The sequence below is a fragment of the Ovis aries genome, unplaced genomic scaffold (assembly GCF_016772045.2).
Source record: "Ovis aries strain OAR_USU_Benz2616 breed Rambouillet unplaced genomic scaffold, ARS-UI_Ramb_v3.0 scaffold_87, whole genome shotgun sequence".
Taxonomy (NCBI): Eukaryota; Metazoa; Chordata; class Mammalia; order Artiodactyla; family Bovidae; genus Ovis; species Ovis aries.
Genome location: NW_024599828.1, coordinates 1,201,036 through 1,227,913, shown reverse-complemented (window position 1 = coordinate 1,227,913; position 26,878 = coordinate 1,201,036). Strand labels below are relative to the sequence as shown.

At 43.3% G+C, this 26,878-nt stretch overlaps 1 protein-coding gene and 1 pseudogene across 1 annotated transcript in view; one reads left to right on the top strand and one right to left on the bottom strand.

Moving 5' to 3' along the window:
- Positions 1-26,878, top strand: part of PAG3 (pregnancy-associated glycoprotein 3) — a 928,325-nt gene that overhangs the window by 72,782 nt on the left and 828,665 nt on the right.
- Positions 17,157-25,595, bottom strand: LOC101103023 (protein phosphatase 1A-like; annotated as a pseudogene).

The following is a 26,878-nucleotide window of genomic DNA, read 5'->3' as shown; positions in this document are numbered from 1 at the left end:
CCCTGAAGAGGCCAAGATAGCAGATTCAGGCAGGTCCCCAGTGAATAAGTGGTTGGAGGACAACATGCTCCTTACTCCAACTCATCTCTTGTCATCTGAAAACCGTCCCCCACACCTGACAACCTTACCACCCCCCACTCCCGCCATCTGCATCTCCATTACCCTGCTAAGCTGAGTCAACAAGCTGGAGGTGTTACTAATTCAGGACAGGGTCTGGAAGCAGAAGGAATGTGGACATTTTTAGAAAGAATGAACTGGGAAAACCCATCCTTGGTTTTCCCTTCTTTAGTGCCATCTGCATGTGAGGGATTAGGTCTGGGTAGAGAGGAAGCCACAAGTGGGACTGCATGGATATTTGCCAGAGAAGGGAGTAGGAATTGAGAACCCAGGAACCAGGAGGTGGGCAGCTTGCACAGGACCCAGGAGGGAAGGAAGAAGCACTGGGAAAAGAATAGTGCCTACCTGAGGGCCAGACCTACCTGAGTCTTCTGGTTAAACTTGGAGGTCACATCCTTCCTGCTGAAATTCCTGCTCCAGATGTGGAGGGAAGAGAGCTGTAGTCACTCCTGCTGAGTCACAGGGAGAGGAACAGCCTCCCTCAGAGCCCTTTGATTCCTCTCTACCTATGGGTATCATCCCAAGGCAGAGAGCAAATGGCAGGTCATTCAAAAGATGACCTACTTTAGATAGTATTTAAAATAATAAAATTTTGTCTAAGATTCGTGGCATATCTAGTTCCCCGAGTTTTTTAGCAGAGATGATTCATCAGCCTAATTTGGTTTTCTGCTGAGGAAACTACAGACTTCTCCATAGGTAACTTCTGACTTTTAAGTACCTGATCTCATCCCACAGAACCTAAATGATGGTAAGTTCCAGTAGGCAAGGCCTCTAACGTCCTTGGTGTCACAGCAGCTGTGTGCCAAGTGTTCTACCCCTCCCATTTCTGATCCCAGGACCCATGAACATCACCAGACAGTTACAGCCCCCTGCCCACCAGAGGCAGCCTCAGCATCCTCAGCAACACGCATCTCTGAGCCTCTTGTCCACTGATTGGCACTGAGATGCAGCCTGGAACAAGTGTTCTGGAGCAAATCCAGTCTCCCTCATCCAAGAGGTGTGAAACTGAACCCTGGGTTGTATGACTCACTCTAAAGCTGCAGGTACATTAGTGAAGACTTGGGACCCAGGAATTCTGGTTCTCAGACTAGGAACCTTCCAGGAATGGAAAGATGAGAGAAAACTCCATTGTATCCACTGCTGGACAGCTCTCAGATATCTGCAGGCACCATAGTCGAAATTCCTCTCCTGTTGCCCCTCAAGTCTGGTTCTGATTTTATCAGCATTCCTGCCTTCTTGTAGCAGCAGGAAAGCGATACTGCAGGCTGTTTCTTCTGGGTTCCAGGCACAGTGGGGAGCCCCAAGTGTTGTGACCCTAGGAGGCCATCTTGCAGATGGTGACTGACTCACTCCCAACTCAGAATCGTCAGAGCTCGCAATCCTCATTCAGACAACACAGACCTTTGGGTGACTGGAAAGCATGAACATCCATTCACAGTGAGAAGTATTCTCTTTTCAGCCTTCTGGCAACTTAGATAAGGGTCTTATGTTTCCTCATGGAACCCCTGGCTGAGGGAGGCTGTGGTCTGAGACTAGCCTGGATGCAAGGGAATATGTGCTCTCTTTGATGCTCCAAACAGACCTTGGAGATTCAAAGGCCTTGAGAGAATTACCATCATCCTTACATGTTTTAGGGACTTTGTTTTATGAATCTGGTTGGAGAAAAAGGACAGAAACTGAGGCAAGGCTGGGGATCTCTGGGTCCCAGCTGATTGTGAGTTGAGTTCCAGCCACTAGGCTTCACAATCAGGTGTGGATGTAATTCACAAGCCACCTTTGAGGAAGCAAAAGGGGAAAGAGATTTTGGGCTAAGAGCAGTGTGGTCAAAGGGCAATAGGAATCACACAGGGCAAGATGAAACAAGAGGCATTATTTGTTTCTTTGCTCTATTTGTTCCATGGCATTTCTACCTCTGAGAAAAAGTACATGGAGAGAGTCAGAGGCGTTAGTGGTGCCCCTGGCACCTGATGCTCCTGTTGATAACCAGTTTGTGTACACATCCCTGAGTCCAGAGCATATTCAGCCTCATGATAGCCCCAGCTTCTCCCTTCTTGGGAAGGCTGAAATGGCTCATTGCTGCTAACTCACAACTGAAGCATGGGATGAGGTCATGGTGGTTGACCTGTAGGCCAAGTTCCAAGCATGGGAGGAAGATTGGCGATGGAATGGTAGCCATTCATTAAACTTGGTTACATTGGTCCTTAACAGGGGCTACTTCCCACATCTACAATGTTTTCTCCCAGCTTTTTGCATGCCCATGTCTTTCTCAACATTTAGCATCATCTCAAATGAGTCTCTCTCAGGCTTGCTTTCCCTGGTCACTCCACCCTCACAAGTACAGACCCTGAACCAAAAAGTGCCTAGACACTTCCCTCCATCAAAACAGTAATTATAGTTACCAATGTGGAAAGGTGGGAGAGGGATAAATTAAGAGTTTGAGATTAATATATGTATACTACTTTATTTAATAGATAATCAACAAAGACCTAATGTATTGCACACAAATTCTGCTCAGTAGTCTGTATTATCCTGTATGAGAAATGAATCTAGAAAGAATGGATACATTTCTATGTATAAGGGAATTAATTTCTCATACAACACATATTAATATGATGGTATAAATCAACTATACTACTATATAGATTAAAAGCTGATTAATTTCTCATACAACTAATATTAATACGATGCTGTAAATCAACTACACTACTATATAGATTAAAAGCTGATTTTTTTTTTAATGCTTACATGTAGAGACCCATGGACTTGCAGGATTTCAGATATGATGCTGGATATGCCAGAATGGGTGCAGAAATCTAGACATTTTCTGAGGTTATATTTTCCTGAGCTTTGGAGTCTTCTGTTTCTAGTGCCACCTTTGATTTTTCTTTGGAGGATCTAATACAAGAGCTTGGAGACACCAGCTGGGTGTTAGTTGAAGGGTGAGACAGAGGCGCTAGTAGGAGAGTGAAATCCCAGCTCCCTAGCCTTGGGTTGAGGTGCATTTGAGGCACAACTTACATCCCAAGTGAAAACAGGCTCTTCCTTCCCTCTCCATGACTTGCATGATATCAGACCCAGACTGGTTTCATCCTTTTTCATGTCCTGCTTCCTCTGAGACCTCACTGGTTTCTCTGTGAGAATTTTTTTTTTTTTAATTTTGGCTGAACTAGGTCTTCATTGCTGCTCAGGGCTTCTCTATTTGCAGCGAGTAGGGGCTACTCTGTAATTTCAGTGCACTGGCTTTTCAATCCTGTGCTTCTCTTGATATAGATCAGTCTCTAGGGCACTTAGACTCAATAGTTTTGGCCCACCTGGTTAGTTGCCCTGGAGCATTTGCCATCTTCCCAAACCAGGTCTCAAACGCATATCTTAAGCACTGGCTCAGAAGGGAAAACCCTCTGGAAGGAATTTGAAATAAATCACTTTTACATGAAACTTGGCACCATACCTTATTTATGAGGAGACTGATAGAGGATTGTCCTTGCTTCAAGCAACCTCCTGAGATCAGGACTGATTGAGGTGCCCCTCCCAAGGGTTCCTACAGGATCTTGAAGCTGTCCTGCCATATGGCTTTGTTCCCGCTTCAGTTTCTGAATCCCACACTAGAGCACAGCTTCTAGACTGCAGGGCTGTCACTTGGCTCACTTCTAAGTATACATCAGTAGATACTGTCTCATTCAGACCCCAATGTCAAGACAAGGCTAACACAAAGATCAGTTATTCTTTTATGAGTGTTTGGTTACAGGTCCAACAAGTGTAATCAAATCCTGAATAACATTATCTTAAATACAATAAAATTTCAACTCTTTTTCATATAATATTAGTGCAGGTCTCTCCACAGAGATGAGGGTTAACTTCTTTCTTGTCATATCTTCCACCTGTGTTACTTACTTCTGGTCTAACATGGCTGCTCCAGCTCCTGTCATTACAGGTACTAGAACAGAAAATAATACTTCAGTATGAAAGTGACATATCACCTCTACTCAAATTCCACTGGCCAAAGTATCTTCCATGTTCATGGAAAACATGGGGGTTGCGGGCACACAGAAGGGCAGGGGAATGTGATCCTACTGAAGAACATCATGATGAATATCACGGGCCACCACCATTCATTCATATCCCTGTATTCATTCTTCTTTGGTTCTCCCCACAGAGCTCTTGGTCTGTTTTGGCCTGCAGATATGAATATGAATGAGGTTAACAGAGAGGACACGATCCAGGCTGTACCAATATGGAGAAAACAAGAAAGGAAAGAAGATAAGAAAGTATAAAAATTCAAAATCTAAAGGAAAGCATGCTTATTATCATAATTTTGCATTTATACAATTTAGGTATAATGGTTGATGAATCAATTTATAAAATAAAAAAATTGAGAAATGTAAAACTTAAATATATTCCCTAAACCCAACAAAATAATAAGGCTATATCATAGTAAACACATAGTAGTATCAGGATTAAGTTTGGATACACATTGCAAAAAACTAAAACAACTATAAATTTAGCAAGAAAAAATTGATTTTTCTCTCCCACTGAAACAAAGCTGGAGGTGGGCCAGCCAGAGCTTGGGTGGTATCCATCTCCTAGGTTACATGATTGTCCAATACAACTGCAGGAGTTCCAGCCATCACAACTAAAATCCAGACAACAGTTAGGAAGAAAGTAGAGAAGTGAAGAGTTCCATCTCTCAGCTAAATCAGTTCCTTGAAAGCAGTCTTTAAAGAAATCCCTCTTAAATATCTGCTTGCATCTCTGTCACCAATCATGACTAAGAGCCCGGCTGGGTAGGAAATGCACTCCTGTAGTTACTGGGCTCATGGCTATATAACAAACTATTTTCAGTTTTGAAAGAGAAGCAGAGAATAGATCATTTTGTAGGTAGCTTGCATCACATGCCTAAAAGAAACTTTTTCTGAATGAATTAGGCTGAATGGCTGGGCATAGTGTGGAAGAAAGGAGAAAGGAATACCAACAAGAAACAGCTAGATGGTCCTGAACTGCGCTCCAGAAAAGAAGAGGCAGACTGGTCAGTATAGATCTTTTAAGGACTGGAGTGAGGAATATACACACCACATGACCCAATGTGATTTGAAAACTGCTTTTCCAGCTCAGATCCCAAATCTCTCTCAATTCTTCAGCTTCTAAATACCTTGTCTTTGTTACTTCACATTCTGACCTACCTGTCTCACCTTCCTTATTTCTGTTCACATCCCTTCTCCATCAAGTCCACCAGCATTGCAAGATCCAGAACTGAGGAGTTAGCAATAATTTCTCTAATTGGGTAGAAACACAATGACTATTTCTGCTTTAATATTTGTTTGTCCTTACCAAGGTCTTTTGAAAGACTGAGATGGCTAGAATTATGGAAATCTCACATTTGAGGCCTGGTATGGAGAAGGAAACAGCAACCCACTCCAGTACTCTTGCCTGGAAAATCCCACGGACAAAGGAGACTGGTAGGCTACAGTCCATGGGGTCGCAAAGAGTCGGACACGACTGAGCGACTTCACTTCACTATGGATGTGAGAGTTGGACCTGGACCGTGAAGAAGGCTGAGTGCCAAAGAATTGATGCTTTTGAACTGTGGTGTTGGAGAAGACTCTTGAGAGTCCCTCGGACTGCAAGGAGATCCAACCAGTCCATTCTCAAGGAGATCAGCCCTGGGATTTCTTCGGAAGAAATGATGCTAAAGCTGAAACTGCAGTACTTTGACCACCTCATGCGAAGAGTTGACTCATTGGAAAAGACTCTGATCCTGGGAGGGATTGGGAGCAGGAGGAGAAGGGGATGGCAGAGGATGAAATGGCTGGATGGCATTACTGACTCGATGGACGTGAGTTTGAGTGAACTCTGGGAGTTCGTGATGAACAGGGAGGCCTGGCATGCTGCGATTCATGGGGTCGCAAAGAGTCAGACATGACTGAACTTAACTGAACTGAACTGAAAAAAAAATATGTCTTTTTACATTGGTTGTTGGTGGTGATGCAGTCTCATAGTGGTTGTACGTCTGACATATTTTATCTTGTTTTTGATATGTATTTTTCTTGGGTATAGAATTCTGAGTCAATTATATTTCTCTCAGCATTTTAAGATGTGGTGCCAGTGTCCTCTGGGAAACATTTTTCCTATGCCTAATCTGCTGTCTTTCCCATTTTTGTTCTATTCTGTCTATTTTTCCTTCTGGTTACATTTCTTTTGTTGATTGTTTGAAACAATGAATTATCATACACCTTTGAATAGTTGTCCTATTTCTTGTCCTTGAATTTATTTACCTTCTGTGTTAATGGGTTTAAAGCTTTAATCAGATCTGGAAATTTTTCAGCCAGTAATTATGAAGTTCTTTTCTCTATTCTCCTTCTTTCACTTCTTGTGGGATTCCATTTATATATATTTTAATATTCTTAAAATTGTTTCAAATCTCTGTGATGCACAATTAATTGTTTCCCAGAAGAGGATAATTACTTTACAATATTTTGATCGACATAGGACAAATATTTTCACACTTCATATGGAAATTTTAAGTTGGATATTGGATATGCCAATTTTTACCCTTTGGATGCTGGATATTCTTAATTTTAAAAAATTATTCATGGCACTGCTTGCAGACACTGTTAATTTCATGGAAACATTTGTATTTTTTGAAGGCTTGCTGTTCAAGTTTTTAGCTGATATAAGACCTGCCTTTAGATCAGGTTTATTATTCCCCACTAGTAAGGCAATATTGTCTTCATGGCCATGCTGATGTCATGGGAATTATGAGTAATTTCCATGCTGGTGGCTGGGGACACCATTAGACTTGGTGCAGTTTGAGACTCAAGGATTGTTCCCTGTAATCCTGACCAGTACTATTAACTCTCTGCTCTAAACTGGAAGGGTATCACCGGTACACTCCCACAGTTCTCTGTGTGTAGCTTTTTCCTGTGGACTCTAAATATCTAGAGTCTTAAATATTTCTTCTTGGGAGACTGTCTCTGCCTAGATAGCTGTTCCATGTGTGTTGGAAACTATTTCTAGAGTTGGGGCAATTTTAGAACTCACCTTCCTTGCTCCCTGTCTCAGGAATTCATTCTCTGCTGCTTGACATTTGATGTAAAAAACTGCTCTTTCATTTATATCTTCTATTTTCAAGTTGTTTGAGACAGGAGAATAAATGTGTCTTTTGCTCCTCTATGTCTAGCAAAATGAAGGTGCCCCTGCAATCAGACCTCACTGAATGCCTGGTGAATACTAGGCAGTGACTTCTGTGCATGGGTGCAGACTACTAGGGATATGGGGCTTTGGGCGAACCGCGTCTTGCTGGAGAAACATGACAGTTAAAATTGAATTTGCTATGGGTATGTTCAGTTCAGTTCAGTTCAGTCGCTCAGTCATGTCTGACTCTTTGTAACCCTATGGACTGCAGCACGCCAGGCTTCTCTGTCCTTCACCAACCCCTGGATCTTGCTCAAACTCATGTCATAAAGTCAGTGATGCCATCCAACCATCTAATGCTCTGTTATCTTCTTCTCCTCATGCCTTCAATCTATCTCAGTAATAGGGCCTTTTCTAATGAGTAAGTTCTTCACATCAGTTGGCCAAAGTATTTGAGTTTCAGCATCTGTCCTTCCAGTGAATATTTAGGATTGATTTCCTTTAGCATGGACTTGTTGGATCTCCTTGTAGTCCAAGGGACTCTCAAGAGTCTTGTCCAATGCCACAGTTCAAAATCTTCAATTCTTCATTTCTCACCATTCTTTATGCTCCAACTGTGACATCCATACATGACAACTGGAAAATAGCTTTGATTATACTGAACATTTTTTTAGCAAAGTAATGTCTTTGCTTTTAAAAATGTTGTTCGGCTTATCATAACTTTACTTCAAACAAGCAAGCACCTTTTAATTTCATGGCTGCAGGCATCATCTTCAGTGATTTTGGAGCTCCTAAAAATAAAGTCTCTCACTGTTTCCACTGTTTAGCTATCTATTTGCCATGAAGTGATGGGATGAAATGCCATGATCTTGATTTTTTTAATGTTGAATTTAAGCCAGATATTTCACTCTCCCATTTCACTTTCACCAAGAGGCTCTTTAGTTTCTCTTCACATTCTGCCATGAGAGTGGTCTCTTCTGCATATCTGAGGTTATTGATATTTCTCCCAGCAACTGTGTTTCCAGCCTGTGCTTCATCCAGTTGGGCATTTCGCATGATGTACTCAAAATATAATTTAAATAAGCAGGGTGACAATATACAGCCTTTAATTACTCCTTTCCTGATTTGGAACCAGTCTGCTGTTCCATATTCACTTCTAACTATTGCTTCTTGACCTGAATACAGATATCTCAGAAGGCAGGCAAGATGGTCTGGTATGCCAGTCTCAGTAAGTTTTCCACAGTTTGTTGTGATCCACACTGTCAAAGGCTTTTACATGGTCAATAAAGCAGAAGTAGGTATATTTCTGGAATTCTGTTGTTTTTTCCATGATCCAATGAATGATGGCAATTTGATCTCTGGTCCCTCTGCCTTTTCTAAATCCAGCTTGAACATATGAAAATTCACAGTTCATGTACTGTTGAAGACTTGCTTGGATAAATTACTTTGGTAGCATGTGAGATGAGTGCAAGTGTGTGGTAGCTGAACGTTCTTTGAAATCGCCTTTCTTTGGGATTGCAATGAAAACAACCTTTCTAATCCTGTGGCCACCGCTGAGTTTTCCAAATTTGCTAGTGTACTAAGTGCAGCACTTTAACAGCGTCATCTTTTAGGATTTGAAATAGCTCAACTGCAATTCCATCACGACCACTAGCTTTACTCGTAGTGATGCTTCTTAAGGCCCTCTTGACTTCACATGTCAGGATGTCTAGCTCTAGTTGAGTGATCACACCATCGTGGTTATCTGGGTCATTAATATCCTATTTGTATAGTTCTTCTATATATCCTTTCAACCTCTTCTTAATATATTCTGCTTCCTTTAGGTCCATGCCATTTATTTATTTTATTTGGCCCATGTTTGCATGAAACCATCCTTCCCTACCTCTAATTTTCTTGAGCAGATCTTTGGTCTTTCCCATTCTATTGTTTTTCTCTATATCTTTGCACCGATCACTTAGGAAGGCATTTTTTTTTTAATCTCCTCTTGCTATCTTCGGAACTCTGCATTCAGGTTGGTATTTTTGTTTTCCTTTTGCTTTTTGCTTCTCTTCTTTTTTACATTATTTCCGAGGCATTCTCCCAGAACCATTTTGCCGTTTTGCATTTCATTTTATTGGGGATGGTCTTGATGAAGTACATATATTTCAAAAAATGAAGATCACTGCATCCAGTTTCATTATTTCATGGCAAATACATGGGGAAACAATGAAAGCAGTGATATAGTTTATTTTCCTGGGCTCCAAAATAACTGCAGATAGTGACTGCAGCTGTGGGGGGCGGGGGCGGGGGGGACACATTTGGTCCTTGGAAGAAAAGCTATGAAAAACTTTGACAGAATGCTAAAAAGCATAGGCATTACTTTACCAGCAAAGATCTGTACAGTCAAAGCTATAGTTTTTCCAGAGGTCGTAAGTAGATGTGAGAGTTGGAACATAAAGAAAGCTGAGCACCAAAGAATTGATGCTTTTGCACTGTGTGCTGGACAAGATTCTTGAGAATCCCTTGGACTGCACGGAGATCCAACCAGTACATCTTAAAGGAAATCAGTCCTGAATATTCATTGGAAGGACCGATGCTGAAGGTGAACCTCTATTATTTTGGCTAATTGATGGCTAGAACTGACTCATTATAAAAGACCCCGATGCTGGAAAAGATTAAAAGCAGGAGGCAAAGGGGAAGACAGAAGACAAAATTGTTGGGTGGCATCATCAACTTGATGAATATGAGTTTGAGCAAGCTCTGGGAGTTTGTGATGGACAGGGAAGCCTGGCATGCTGCACTTCATGATATAGCAAAGAGTGGACGTGACTGAGAGATTGAACTGAACTGATTTACAGAGGACAATCAGGGATCAGGCAGAAGTCTTTAAGGAAAGATAAAGGAACAATTCCTGGATAGCTGACAATTTTGGGTCAGCAGGCCATTTCAAGCTGGAGAAGCTGTAGGGAAGCAATTCTATGCCAGGGGGAGAGAATGTTAAGAGAAAGGCAGGGTGGCAGTGCTGAGATTTCCCAGAGGACCAGATCCCACTTCTATTAAACTTTATCAATGTTCAATATTGTTAGGTGATTGGAAACATGAGTTTTGTTTTGGAAGTGGTAGAGGAATATTCAATGGAAGGACAGATGATGAAGCTCCAACACTTAGGCCAATGATGTCAAGAACCAGCTCTTTCAAAGAGACCCTGATGCTGGGAAAGATTATGCGCAGAAGGAGAGAAATGAGAATATGAAATAATGAAAGACAGGGGGGCCTGTTTTGTTGCTGAACATGTAATCACAAAGAGTCAGACATGGCTTAGCAACTGAATGATACCAGTAAGGACACAGGGACAAATGAAGGTTCTGGTCCTGGTTGGAGTAGAGAAAGATTTAGTTGAAAGGGGAGGCTTCCCATCCTCTGGTGCAGGACTTTGAATCCAAACCAAGGAGCACAAGAATTGAATGTTACCAAAAATTGTTTTCTAAAAAACAAAAAAACAAAAAAAAACTGTTTTCTGCAGGAGAGAGAGCTTTGACTCAGTTTGTTCTCTAGATTTTACTGAGGGATGTCGAAGGGATCTGAAGTGGGCTGAGTCTGCAAAAACCAGGTGACTGGCTGCTGGAGGGCGAGGCTTGTGGTAGACATCTGGCACTAGGTGCAAAATGGATCCAGAAAAAGTGTCCCTTCTGATGTGTACATGCCAATTTATCACATTGTTTCAGAAGATCACTTCAAAGTTGTTTTGGGGCAAGCAACAAATGGATGGGTGGTATGCTTTTGTCAACTCCTGTGGGTAATTAGATGACTAAATGTCTGGTTACTTCATTGCATGGTTGGAGTCATACTTGGGAAAGAAAACTAGATCAAGTCCACAAATATTTGGTCATTAAACAGCAATCATAGGAAGGTTTCTAAGGCAACAGTAGGTAATTTAAGCATGAGTGGCCAAATGGGGACAGTTATATTTAACAGGCTGAGATTGTAATGTACAGGTCGCCATAGCTGTTGCTAGGACAAGTAACCATAACAGCTACTTCTTGCTACACTGGAGATGTGGAAACCAAAAGAGACCAACAGCCTTACAACTCTCCTTGCAGTGTGATTTCAGGCTAGAAGTAGTTGACAAGGAAAGGCTGACTGGTAAGTCTGGGAAGGGAGCAATCTGAGCCAGTAATGATTAGCTTTTTTGTGGGCCCAGAAAACTGAAGCATTGGCTCAGTCAGAGTTCTGGGTCAGGTTCAGAGATAGATGTCATTTGGCTTGAATCAGTATTTACCATTGGGGATGGCAGCCATAACCTCTAAACAGAAGGTTTCCACCTCCTCAGGTGGCAAAATAATTCATACTTTTTCCAGACTCAGGACCAAGTAAGCCCTCTCAGGGCCACTTCTTCTTAGCAGGCACACATGCATCTAGAGGTGGAATTATCATCACGGTGCCCATTGACCAGATAAGAAAACTGAGGTTTTGGGACTTGATCAAGGTCACATAGCTAAGCACGTGAAAAGCCAAGCACAAACCCAGGGTAACAGTCCTCAAATTGTGTGTTTTTGCTCCACACCGACTGGGAGTGGTGGGTGGTGACCTGGCAACAATGCTTAAGCAGAAGCAAGCAGTACTTTAACTGAAGTACTTTAATTGAGGTAAGTATGGATAACATTCAGCTATGACTTAAATCAAATCCCTTATGGTTTTATAGTGGAGATTAAAAATAGATTCAAGGGATTAGGTGGAAGCCTGAAGGTATATGGATGGAGGTTTGTAACATTTTACAGGAGGTGGTCACCAAAAGCATCCCCAAGAAAAACAAATGTGAGAAGGAAAAGGGGTTGCCCGAGGAGGCCTTAAAAATAGCTGAGAAAATAAGAGAAGTGAAAGGCAAAGGAGAAAGGGAAAGGTGTACTGAGTGGAATGCAAACTTCCAGAGAATAGCAAGGAGAGATAAGAATATCTTCATAAGTGAACACTGCAAGATTTAGAAGGAAATAATATAATTGTAAAGAGTATAGATTGCTTCAGAAAAATTGGAGTTACCAGATGAGCACTTCATGCAAGGATGGGCTCAATAAAGGAAAGAAAATTCATAGACTTAACAGAAGCAGATGAGATTAAGAAGAGGTGGCAAGAACGCACAGAAAAACTGTACAAAAAAAATGGTCAGAAAGACCGGGATAGACTGGGATAGGGATGATGCTGGTGTCACTCATGTAAAGCCAGATATACTGGAGTAAGAAGTCAAGTGGGCCTTAGAAAGCATCACTACAAACAATGATAGGAGAGGTGATGGAATTTCAGCTGAGCTATTTTAAAATCCTGAAGAATGAGGCTGTAAAACTGCTGTATTCAATATGTCAGCAAATTTGGAAAACTCAGCAGTGGCCACAGCGCTGGAAAAGGTCAATTTTCATTCCAATCCAAAAGAAAGGCAATTCCAAAGAATGTTCAACCTATCATGCAATTGCACTCATCTCACTTGCTAGCAAGGTAATGCTCAAAATCCTTCAAGCTAAGCTTCAACACTACATGAACTGAGAACTTCCAGATGTACAAACTGGTTTGATGAACCAGAGATCAAATTGCCAACGTCCATTGGATCATAGAGAAAGCAAGAAAATACCAGAAGACATTTCTATCTGCTTTACTGACTATGCTAAAGCCTTTCACTGTGTGGACCAAAACAAATTGTGGAAAATTCTTAAGGAAATGGGAGTACCAGATCACCTTACCAGTCTCTTGAAAAGTCTGCATGTAGGTCAAAAATTGGCAGTTAGAATCATACATGGAATAACTGAAAGATTTAAAACTGGGAAAGCAGCATGACAAGGTGTACATTCTCACTCTGGTTATTTAACTTCTATGTAGGATTCATCATTCAATATACTGGACTGCATAAATCCCAAGCTACAATAAAGATTTCTGGGAGAAATATCAACATCCACAGATATGAAGATGACACTGTCCTAATGGCAGAAAGCAAAGAAGAACTAAAGAACCTCTTGATGAGCAGAGGAGATGCAAAAACTGGCTTAAAACTCAACATCCAAAACACTCTTCGCAAAAATATACTCAAGATTCTTGGCATCAGGTCCCACCACATCAGCATATAGATGAGGGAAAAGTGGAAACTGGCAGATTTTATTTTCTTGGTCTCCAAAACCACAAAGGACCTTGACTGAAGCCAAAAATTAAAAGACACTTGCTCCTTGGAAGGAAGAAAGGCTATGAAAAACCTGCACAGTGTATTAAAAAGCAGAGACTCACTTTGCTACAGAGGTCTGTAGTGTCACAGCTATGATTTTTCCAGTAATCATGTACAGATGTGTGATCTGGACCATAAGAAAGGGTGAATGCCAAAGAACTGAGCTTTTGAACTGTGGTTCTTGAGAAGATTCAAGAGCTGACTCATTTGAAAAGGTGCTGATGTTGGGAAAGATTGAGGTCAGGAGGAGAAGGGGATGACAGAGAATGAGATGGTTGGATGGCATCACCAACTCAATGCACATGAATATGTGTGGACTCCAGGAGTTGGTGATGGACAAGGAGGTCTTTCATGCTGCTGTTCATGGGCTCACAAAGAGTTGAACTTGACCGAGCAACTGAACTGAACTGAAGTTGTTGAACATAGTGTCAGATTTCTTTCCTTTTTTCCTTTTGGTATTCTTTGGTTTTGTTTTGATGTGCAGGACTTTTGTTTTCCCTTAGAAGATATTCCACTCTGAATGTAGTCATAAGTCTGAACTTTAAAACCGCTTAAGTAATGTGCCATGATCACACTAGGACAACAGCCTTGTTTAACTCAATGAAACCAAGCCATGCCTGTGGGGCAATCCAAGATGGGCAGGTCATGGTGGAGAGGTCTGACAGAATGTGGTCCACTGGAGAAGGGAATGGCAAGCCACTTCAGTAGTCTTTCCTTGAGAACCCCATGAACAGTATGAAAAGGCAAAATGATAGGATACTGAAAGAGGAACTCCCCAGGTCAGTAGGTGCCCAATATGCTACTGGAGATCAATGGAGAAATAACTCCAGAAAGAATGAAGGGATGGAGCCAAAGAAGAAACAATATCCAGTTGTGGATGTGACTGGTGATAGAAGTAAGATCGGATGCTGTATAGAGCAATATTGCATAGGAACCTGGAATGTCAGGTCCATGAATCAAGGCAAATTGGAAGTGGTCAAACAAGAGATGGCAAGGGTGTTGTCGACACTCTAGGAATCAGCAAACTAAAATGGACTGGAATGGGTGAATTTGACTCAGATGACCATTATATCTACTACTGCGGGCAGGAATCCCTCAGAAGAAATGGAGTAGCCATCATGGTCAACAAGAGTCTGATAGATACAATCTCAAAAATGACAGAATGATTTCTATTCATCTCCAAGGCAAAACATTCAATATCACAGTTGTCCAAGTCTATGCCCCAACCAGTAACGCTGAAGAAACTGAAGTTGAAAGGTTTTATGAAGACCTACAAGACCTTTTAGAGCTAACACCAAAAAAAGATGTAACAGGCAAATTTGGCCTTGGAATGCGGAATGAAGCAGGGCAAAGATTAATAGACTTTTGCCAAGAAAATGCACTAGTCATAGCAAACACCCTCTTCCAACAACACAAGAGAAGCCTCTACACATGGACATCACCAAGTGGTCAACACCAAAATCAGATTGAATATATTCTCTGCAGCAAAAGATGGAGAAGCTCTATACAGTCAACAAAAACAAGACCAGGAGCTGACTGTGGCTCAGATCATGAACTCCTTATTACAAAATTCAGACTCAAATTGAAGAAAGTAGGGAAAACAGCTAGACCATTCAAGAATGACCTAAATCAAATCCCTTATGATTATACAGTGGAAGTGAGAAATAGATTTAATGGCCTAGATCTGATAGATAGAGTGCCTGATGAACTACAGACTGAGGTTCGTGACATTGTACTGGTGACAGGGATCAAGACCATCCCCATGGAAAAGAAATGCAAAAAAGCAAAATGGCTGTCTGGGGAACCCTTACAAATAGCTGTGAAAAGAAGAGAGGCGAAAAGCAAAGGAGAAAAGGAAAGGTATAAGCATCTGAATGCAGAGTTTCAAAGAATAGCAAGAAGAGATAAGAAAGCCTTCTTCAGTGATCAATGCAAAGAAATAGAGGAAAAGAACAGAATGCGAAAGACTAGCGATCTCTTCAAGAAAATTAGAGATACCAAGGGAGCATTTCATGCAAAGATGGTGTTGATAAAAGACAGAAATGGTCTGGACCTAACAGAAGCAGAAGATATTAAGAACAGGTGGCAAGAATACACAGAAGAACTGTACCAAAAAAGATCTTCACGACCCAGATAATCATGATGATGTGATCACTGATCTAGAGCCAGACATCCTGGAATGTGAAGTCAAGTGGGCCTTAGAAAGCATCACTAGGAACAAAGCTAATGGTGGTGATGGAATTCCAGTGGAGCTTTTTCAAATCCTGGAAGATGATGCTGTGAAAGTGCTGCACTCAATATGCCTGCAAATTTGGAAAACTCAGCAGCGGCCACAGGACTGGGAAAGGTCAGTTTTCATTCCAGTCCCAAAGAAAGGCAATGCCAAAGAATGCTCAAACTACTGCACAATTGCTCTCATCTCACATGCTAGTAAAGTAATGCTCAAAATTCTCCAAGCCAGGCTTCAACAATACGAGAACTGTGAATTCCCTGATGTTTAAGCTGGTTTTAGAAAAGGCAGAGGAACAAGAGATCAAATTGCCAACATCCCCTGGATCATGGAAAGAGCAAGAGAGTTCCAGAAAACATCTATTTCTGCTTTATTGACTATGCCAAATCCTTTGACTGTGTGGATTACAATAAACTGTGGAAAATTCTGAAAGAGATGGGAATACCAGCCCACCTAACCTTCCTCTTCAGAAATCTGTATGCAGGTCAGGAAGCAGCAGTTAGAACTGGACATGGACCAACAGACTGGTTCCAAATAGGAAAAGGAGTATATCAAGGCTGTATATTGTCACCCTGCTTATTTAACTTCTATGCAGAGTACATCATGAGAAACGCTGGACTGGAAGAAACACAAGCTGGAATCAAGATTGCCGGGAGAAATATCAATAACCTCAGATATGCAGATGACACCACCCTTATGGCAGAAAGTGAAGAGGAGCTAAAAAGCCTCTTGATGAAAGTGAAAGAAGAGAGCGAAAAAGTTGGCTTAAATCTCAACATTCAGAAAATGAAGATCATGGCATCTGGTCCCATCACTTCACGGGAAATAGATGCGGAAATAGTAGTCAGTGTCAGACTTTATTTTTGCGGGCTCCAAAATCACTGCAGATGGTGACTGCAGCGATGAAATTAAAAGACGCTTACTCCTTGGAAGAAAAGTTGTGAGCAACCTAGATAGTATATTCAAAAGCAGAGACATTATTTTGCCAACTAATTTCCGTCTAGTCAAGGCTATGGTTTTTCCTGTGGTCATGTATGGATTTGAGATTTGGACTGTGAAGAAGGTTGAACGCCAAAGAATTGATGCTTTTATTTTTTTTAAGTGCATATTAATTTTAATAATGCAGGCACAACAGGATTTAAGTATATAGTGTATCAATGTTTACATGCTATTAAAGGTCTTTAACGTGCAAAGTAATAACATTAGGAGCCCCACAAAAAATGTGCTTTAACACTATCATAGACATGTCAAGTTTTTCCTGCTTAAAGAAAATATATAATCTCCATGCTTATTGCATATATGCAATAAACTGTAATTCTCTGGTGATACTTAATATTTATACCAAATAGCAGCTGCATCAATAATTATTTTAATATTTTTCAAATATTTGAAGGCATCACACTTGAGAGTTACAAATGCCTTTGCAATTGTCTCAACGCAATCTGCAGAATTATGATAAATACACTTCCGTAATTTCCAACTTAATTACTTGAATTATCCAGCATTTACATTTCTGCCAGGTAGAGACCTAGTATATCTTCTATTCAGGTTTATGTTGTCTAGGTGAGGCAGTTTATGGCTTAGGCAAGAAGCTTTGAAATAGTTTAAAATAAATTTTTAAAAGCTGTGGTACATGAAAGGTATTAATAGCCAGGCTATAATCTTTAAGTTCTTATTTTAAAACTCCCAAAGATGTTAAATTCATAAATACAGCTTCACCCAAAAGATGGCATTCAAATTATCACCATCATAAACAATCTATTTATAATAAACCATAAATCAGACTTTCCTGGCATAAAATTATCCATGCCAGTGAATTAATCAAGAATTTGAAAGCATACAAACACTTTACCAAGTATCCTGAACAGAATGTACTGGGCCATACTTGCTATTTCTAATATAACTATAATAGGACAGTAACAAATACCTCAACAGCTACTACAGAAATGCCCTTTCCCACTTGTGTACACTAAACACCAAATGCTGAAGTCATGTACGTAAAGATCTAAAAGTTAACATGTTATAAAAGTTTGATTATGCTGAGGTTTTTCTTTAATAAAGCTACTTATTTTTTCTTAAGTGATCCACCTTCTACTCTGCTTTCCAGGTATTTGTCCAACTCTTCCTCCTTCTTCACTGCTTCTGGCGATACTTTGGGTGAATTTGGAAAACAGATCAATATCACACTCATGTTGTCTCGACTTCCCTTATACAAACAGGTGTCGACTATTTCATTGCAAACTTTCTCAAGGTCATCAGTGACTTCAAGTCTGGATCTTACAAAATCACAGAGCTCTTCATTTCCCATGACATCCCAAATACCATCACATGCAAGAATAATGAACTGATCATCTTCTTCAGATCTTTCAATATCATGGACTTCAGGCTCTGGTGAAACAAGCTGCTCTGTAGGACCTTTTCCATGGACACATTTGTAATCAAAGTCCCCAAGGGCCCTTGACACAGCCAGAGAGCCATTCACACGCTGAATCATTACAGAATCACCTGCATTCTGAATTCGTTCTTTTTCCAGTGGATTACTTGGTTTGTGATCTTGTGTGAAGAAGTAAACTTTCCTGTTCCTAGACAGTAACCCTCTTGAGTCTCCACAGTTGAAGTAGGTGTGTTGAGGAGAAATGAGGACACCCACTGCTTTTGACTGTTAGGGACCAAACGACAGGCTCTAGGACCTGAATCATGTTTACCAGAAAGAGACAGGATATGCGCTCATCCTGCCTGGCCAATCATGTAATGCCAGCTACTCCTGTAACTGAGACAAAGAACTGCCTGTATATAAGCCACCATACTCCTTTGTTCGGGGCTCTTGTCAGATTCCCTTGTGTGGGATGAGATTTGGGCCCTAGCGCGCTAGGAATAAACAAACTCCCTTCTTGCATTTGCAATACTGTGGTGGACTTGCTCTCTCGGTCGGTTCGGAGATACGGGCTCGGAGCATAACATCTGGGGGCTCGTCCAGGATCTCTTTCCCGCCAGGGAGGACAACTCTCCTGGTAGAAGGGAGTAACCTCATTAGGAGATAAGAGCTCTGAGCACCGGTGCTAATGTTGCAGAAGCCCAGATTAAGTCCGGGGCCCAGTATCGTACTGGGGAGGCATCTGGCTGTAAAGTGCAGAGGCAAGTCCAGCGTAAGGCCGGGGCCTAGTTTTGTGCTGGGGAGGCGGCTGGCTCTGGTTACTGGATTAAGTCCAGCATAAGGCCGGGGCCCGGTTTTGTGCTGGGGAGGCGGCTGGCTCTGTGAACATCCTGCAGGTAAGATTGAGTGCATTGTCGGTGGCCACCCTGTGTTTGTTATCTGTTTGTCTATTCGTGGTGTCTGCATTGCTCTTTGTGTGCTCTGTTGGCTCCCAGTGTACTTTTCTGTGATCATGGGACAAACAACTTCTACTCCTTTATCACTTATGATTAACCACTTCTCTGATTTCAAGTCTAGAGCACAGAATCTATCATTGCTGGTGAAGAAAAGCAAGTTAGTAATGTTTTGTTCTGCCGAGTGGCCTGCTTTTGATGTCAGCTGGCCACAAGAAGGCACCTTCAGCCTGCCTACTATTCAAGTGGTCAGAGAGAAGGTGCTCGCCCCCTACCCTTCGGGACACCCAGCCAGACCAAACTCCATACATTTTGGTCTGACAGGACCTGGTAGAAAACCCCCTGGCCTGGCTAAAACCTTTTGTTTTTCAGCCCCTCACTTCCCTTCCCTCTTCCCCGCCCTTGCTTCCACAGGTTCCACAGGTTTCATTGCGAGAAGCCAAAAAGAAAACCAGGCCTTCAGCTCCTCCCAGAAAAAGGGGCCCCACCTAGGAAACTCGGGGAAAGGTGAAAAAAAAAAAATGGCCGGCATAGCGGAAGAAGACCGGGAGGTTCCCTCCTCCACCATTCATGCGTTTCCGGTCCGGGGCGGGGCCAGCCAGAGAGGGTGGAGAACGGACATATCAGTATTGGCCCTTCTCCACTAGTGATTTGTACAACTGAAAAACCCAGACTCCCTCCTTCTCTGAAAAACCGCAGGGTCTTATTGATCTTTTAGAGTCTATCCTGTTTACTCACAATCCCACTTGGGATGATTGTCAGCAACTGTTACAGGTACTTTTTACTACAGAGGAGCACGAACGGATCCTGTCAAACGCCCGGAAAAATGTGCCAGGGGTGGATGGGAGGCCCACAATACACTCTAACCTCATTGAGGAGGGGTTCCCCTTGGTGCGACCCAACTGGGACTTCGAACGCGCTGAAGGTAAGGAGCATCTCTGAGTGTACCATCAGACTCTCATGGCTGGCCTCAGAGTGGCCACCAGAAAGCCAACTAATTTGGCCAAAATAAATTCAGTGAGACAAGAGCCAAATGAGAGCCCAGCAGCCTTCCTGGAAAGGATAATGGAAGCTTTTAGACAGTATACCCCTATGGACCCACAGGCAGATGAGTCACGAACGGCAGTTATGTTAGCACTTGTAAATCAAGCAGCCCCTGATATTAGAAAAAAGTTACAAAAGATAGAGAGGTTAAGTGAACAATCCTTGCAAGATCTAGTGAGGGCAGCCGAGAGAGTTTTTAATCATAGAGAGACCCCAGAAGAGAGAGAGGACCGCATTAGAAGAGAAGAAAGAGAATTTAGAGCTGAAGAAAACCGTAAACATCAAAAAGAGCTGGCCCAGATATTTTTTGCTGGGGTTGAAAACAAAAGCAGGTTCCAGAAAGGAAAAAAATTGGACTCAAAAACTGAAGAAAAAACGACAAGGCGTAAGCTTGAGAAAAACCAATGTGCATTTTGTAAAGAGTTTGGACGTTGGAAAGATAAATGCCCCAAGAAAAATCTAAAAGAGGGGCCCAAGGACCCCAAGAACAAGACTCCCTCTCCAGACAGTCATATCCTCTACGCGGGTGAGGATAGCGACTAGGGGGTCAGGGCTCGAAGCCCCTCCCCAAGTCTTGGGTAACTATAAATGTGGAGGGGAAACCGGTTGGATTCATGGTGGACACGGGAGCCCAATACTCAGTCTTAAACCAAAAAGATGGACCCATGTCTAAAAAAAAGTAGCTGGGTGCAGGGAGCAACCGGGACTAAACGATATGGATGGACTACAAAATGGCATGTGAACTTGGGGGCCCACCAGGTAACCCATTATTTTCTGGTGATACCTGAGTGTCCAGCACCCTTGTTGGGAAGAGATTTACTGTCTAAAGTGAATGCCCAAATTCATTTCGACCACGGACAAGTGTCGGTTTTAGATGGGACTGGGCATCCTCTTCAGGTCCTGTGTCTGGCATTAAAAGATGAATACAGACTCTACTTGCCAGAGGCCCCAGCGACAATAAGCCCTGAAGTACAACCATGGGTTCAAAGATACCCTCAGGCCTGGGCTGAAACAGCAGGAATGGGACTGGCCAAACAGAGGCCCCCTATCATTGTGGAACTGAAAGCCAGTGCTTCCCCTGTGAGGGCATGGCAGTATCCCATGAGTCAAGAGACTCGACAAGAAATTACTCCTCATATACAATGCCTCATAGACGCTGGGGTCCTGAAAAGGTGCCGGTCCCCATGGAACACTCCCCTGTTGCCTGTGAAAAAGCCTGGGGGAACTGATTTTAGACCGGTTCAAGATCTACGAGAAGTCAACAAACGGGTGAACGATATTCATCCTATGGTTCCTAACCCTTATACATTGCTAAGCAACTTGCCTCCAAATTACATTTGGTACACTGTTTTAGATTTAAAAGATGCGTTTTTCAGTTTGCCTCTTGCCCCCGCAAGCCAAGAGATCTTTGCCTTCGAATGGCAGGAAGACGGTGGTCAGACCCCTGTGCAGCTGACATGGACTTGCTTACCACAGGGTTTCAAAAACTCGCCCACGTTATTTAATGAGGCCCTGGACGAAGACCTCCATGAGTATCGGGTTGAACACCCTACCATTGTTTTATTACAATATGTTGATGACCTTATGCTGGCAGCGGCTACAGAGAAAGAGTGCCAAGAGGCAACAGGTGACCTTCTCCAAACCGTAGGGACTTTAGGTTACAGGGCCAGTGCCAAAAAGGCCCAGATTGCCAAGCAAGAGGTTACATACCTCGGTTATAAGATAAAACAGGGCCAGAGGTGGCTAACACAGGCTATAAAAGAAACCATCCTCCAGATCCCTGAGCCGGCTAACCCTAGACAAGTGAGAGAATTTCTGGGAACTGTGGGATATTGCCGGTTACGGATCTTGGGGTTTGCAGAAAAGGCCAGGCCCCTATATAAAGGGACCAAAGAAAACAAGGACTGGGAATGGACTGAGCCAATAAAAGAGGCCTTCCAAGAGCTCAGGCGAGCCTTGCTAGAAGCTCCTGCCCTTGCCCACCCTGATCCATCTAAGCCTTTCCAATTATTTGTAGATGAAAAGCAGGGGATAAAAAAAGGGGTACTAACACAGAGATGGGGACCATGGAAGCGACCTGTAGCTTACCTTTCCAAGAGACTGGACCCAGTGGCAGCCAGATGGCCACCTTGCCTCCGTATCATCGCGGCCACTGCGCTCTTAGTCCACGATGCTGATAAACTGACTTATGGACAGAGACTCTTGGTCTACACTCCTCATGCCATAGAGAGAGTTTTAAAGCAACCCCCAGGTAAATGGATTTCTAATGCCCGCTTGACACACTACCAGGCCTTGCTACTTGACACCCCACGGATTCATTTCCAAATGCCCTACACTCTAAATCCGGCCACTCTTTTGCCCAATCCGGAGGAAAATAGCCCCCTCCATGATTGTGATGAGATACTGGCCGGGGTAACAGCAATGCGAAAAGACTTAACCGATACTCCACTGGATTACAGTGAGCTAAAATGGTCCACAGATGGCAGCAATTATATAAAAGTTGGACAGAGACGGGCAGGAGCCTCAGTAGTAGATGACTCTGGACAGACAATATGGGCAGAGGCCCTTCCCCCGGATACCTCAGCACAAAAGGCAGAGTTAATTACCCTGATTCAAGCATTAGAGAGAGCCAAAGGAAAAAAAGTAACTATTTTCACTGACAGTCGCTATGCTTTTGGCACGGTACACATCCAGGGCCCAATATATCGGGAACAGGAGTTTTTGACAGCTGAAAAAAAAAAAAAGAAATTAAAAACTTGCCTGAAATCCGTAGACTTTTAGAGGCTGTACAGATGCCTCAGGCTGTGTCAATAGTACACGTACCTAGACATCAGAAGGGTGACAGCCCCACGGCACGAGGGAATCGTGCCGCAGACCTGGCAGCTCAAAAAGTAGCTGATGAAGATTTCATCACCCCTGTGTTGGTGATCGGACTTCCACCTCCAGGTATGGGAACTCTGCCCCCAACCGCTGAGTATTCATCCACAGACCTTGCTTGGATCCAAAAACACACCAACCTTCAAAAAGATAAAAATGGATGGTACCGAGACTCAGACGGCTACTTGATACTCCCTGCTCAGTTGGGATGGCAACTATGTGAGCATTTGCACTTGTCTACTCATCTGGGAGAAAAGAAGACTCTGATGCTCTTTCAAACTGCACGCCTCCGATTTCCCCCGCACCAGACAACTGTAAAGAACATAGTGCATGCTTGTAAGGTGTGTCAACAGATGAGGCCAGGAAAAGGACAACATGCAGGACTGAGGTATCAGGGAGAAAGACCAGGGCAACATTGGGAAGTAGATTTCACCGAGGTAAGGCCAGGCAAGAATGGTTACCGGTACTTGTTAGTGTTGGTGGATACCTTCTCAGGGTGGGTGGAGGCTTTTCCTACAAAGGGAGAAACCGTGATGATAGTGGCAAAAAAGATTTTAGAAGAAATAGTTCCCAGGTTTGGCCTGCCAGTGACCATCAGCTCTGATAATGGACCTGCTTTTGTGAGTCAAATAGTTCAGAGCCTTGCCCTAGCCCTGGGGACTAAATGAAAGTTACATTGTGAATACAGTCCACAGAGCTCAGGGCAAGTAGAAAGAATGAATCGGACTCTAAAAGAAACTTTAACTAAATTGGCTATAGAGACTGGCGGGGACTGGGTGACCCTCCTTCCCTTCGCCCTCTTCCGTGCGCGTAATACTCCTTATCAACTTAATCTGACCCCATTTGAAATTCTGTATGGGAGATCTCCCCCTGTATGTCCAATATTTAAAGGGAAGAAACTACCGCCTCCCACGTTGGGGAAATTCCAAGAGGCCTTGATGGCCTTAAGCAAGGTGCACTCTCGTGTCTGGAAACTGCTCCGGGAAATACATGTGGGTCAAAATAAGGGAACTCTTCCCTCACATGACATTGGCCCAGGAGACTGGGTATGGGTCAAAAGGCACCAAACCAAAGCACTAGAACCCAAATGGAAGGGTCCTTATATTGTTCTTCTTACCACCCCAACTGCCCTAAAGGTCGACGGTATTGGGCCTTGGGTTCATTGCAACCATGTACGCCCAGCTGCTTCAGCAGAGCAGGAAGACGCTAAGAAAGAATGGGAAGCATCTCTGCACCCGTCCAACCCCCTGAGGCTAAAGCTTCGAAGGCGCCAACAGGACCAGGACAACTCGGCTGGGCCGTCTTGTGGATGACCCAGTTACTCTGCTCCGGAGTTGCCAGCGTGAACCCACATCAACCCGTCAAAATCACCTAAAAACTGCAAAATAGACTAATACGTGAGATGCTTAACTCCACCACCGAAATACATCCACCAAATACTTGGTGGCCAGACTTATACTTTGACCTTAAGCTGATGGTAAATATACCCTGAAAGAGGGGCAAGCTCCGAAATCATGCATTCTGGGCATGTCCAGGTGCGCCCAGGCATAACTAAAAGATCTGTGGGGAGATACAGGGGGGATTCTGTGCTGCCCTAAAAAAAAAGAGTGTTGTTTTTATGCTGATCACACAAAAATAGTAAAAAAATCTATGGCCAAAATAAGAGAGGGACTAGCCCAATGTAAACGAGAACATGAGGCTCAACAAAGATGGTTTGAGTCTTTGTTTCAACAATCCCCTTGGTTGACCACCCTAATCTCCACCTTGTTGGGACCCCTGCTAATACTTTTACTAATGCTTACCTTTGGCCCATGTATTATCAATAGACTTATAGCCTTTGTAAAAAAAAAAAAAAGCATAAATACAGTACAGCTGTTTGTGCTTCAACAACAATATCAAACTGTGTCTCAAGACCGAGATGAAGCTTCCTCTATATGATCTAAAGACAGGGGGGAATGTTAGGGACCAAACAATGGGCTCTAGGACCTGAGTCATGTTTACCAGAAAGAGACAGGATATGCGCTCATCCTGCCTGGCCAATCATGTAACGCCAGCTACTCCTGTAACTGAGACAAAGAACTGCCTGTATATAAGCCACCATACTCCTTTGTTGGGGGCTCTTGTCAGATTCCCTTGTGTGGGATGAGATTTGGGCCCTAGCACGCTAGGAATAAACAAACTCCCTTCTTGCATTTGCAATACTGTGGTGGACTTGCTCTCTTGGTCTGTTCAGAGATACGGGCTCAGAGCATAACATTGACCCACTTCTGTCAGCACCGTGTTTCTTCTCCGACATACCTCTCATGTTCATCAATCTCCAGGAAACCTGTTCTGATTCCATTCTTCACGTTTTCCACAGAAGGTGCTCCTGCAGACCCTTTAAAATCCTGGTTATTGGTGATGTGATCTAACAAATGCTCACAGCAGTATTTGGCAACTTGAGAACCAGCATGCCCATCATACACAGCAAAGGACCATGTTTCAAGTCCACTTGTCAAACCGATCACAGCAGTATGTCCATCCTCCATTTCAACTCGCCAGCCTTGCATGCTGCTTAGCCCATATTGCAACCCATTACCCTGCCCCTGGGCATTATGTTTTTCCATCTTTGGTTTGTCTAAAAATGCTCCCATTATGTCTTGATCCTCTAGGTCCGGAGCAGCCGCGGACGGGCAAGTCCCTGGTCCGCTGAGGCGGCGGGCGACGGCGGCCGGGGAGGGGGCAGAAGGGGAGTCACCACGGCTGCAGCCGGCCAGGTCAGGCGGGGGGAGGGGGCGGAGGAGGGGAGGAGCCAGGCTGCGTCCAGGCTCGAGGCTCAGATCATCCAGGCGTTGGAGCGGGAGGCGGAGATAGGTCCGGGAGGGAGGAGGAAGAGCCAAAGAGTCATAGCTTTCATGTCCCACCTGCCTGGCGCCCCCCACCCCCCACTCCCCAAACTGTGGTGTTGGAGAAGACTCTTGAGAGTCACTTGGACTGCAAGGAGATCCAACCAGTCCATTCTGAAGGAAATCAACCCTGGGATTTCTTTGGAAGGAATGATACTAAAGCTGAAGCTCCAGTACTTTGACCACCTCATGAGAAGAGTTAACTCATTTGCAAAGATTCCGATGCTGGGAGGGATTGGGGGCAGGAGGAGAAGGGGATGACAGAGGATGAGATGTCTGGATGGCATCACGGACACGATGGATGTGAGTCTGAGTGAATTCCGGGAGATGGTGGTGGACAGGGAGGCCTGACGTGCTGCGATTCATTGGGTCACAAAGAGTTAGACACGACTGAGCGACTGAATTGAACTGAACTGAAGTAATGTGTTGTTATAGGTAGACAGTCAACAACTTGATGTAATTAGATTCATTAGTTTTTGTTCTCAGTTTTTTCAGTTCAGTAGAGTCCTACAGTTGTGTCCGTCTCCTTGCAACGGCAAGACTGCAGCATGCCAGGCTTCCCTATCCATAAAGAACTCCCGGAGCTTTCTCAAGCTCATGTCCATTGTCTTGGTGATGCTATCCAACTATCTCATCCTCTGGCTTCCACTTCTCCTCTTGCCTTCAATCTTTCCTAATATCAGGGGTTTTCCAATGAGTCAACATGTTTAGTATGCATTCAGTCTCTTTTAAAATAAATCAACATGAATTAAATTCTTCTCTGTCCCCACTGCACTCCCAGCTCTCAGCCAGAAACAAAAACCTGCAGAAACTGAAGGCTGATTCCAGCACATCACTGTGGAGATTTTGTTCCCACTTTTTTTTTCCAGGAAAATAAAATTAATTGCTAACATTAAAAACAGTAGATTGTACAGAAATATACAAACTTCTGATTCTCTTGAAAACATCACCAACTGGCCTGCTTTCCAGCATGGGTGAAGTGGAAGAAAGGCTGCCCCAAGAGTTAAGGCCTGTGCTGCCCAGATTCCAACATGGCCACTTAGCCCTAATATCATTTCTCCTGCCTCCTGGGGCCATGCGTTCATGAGA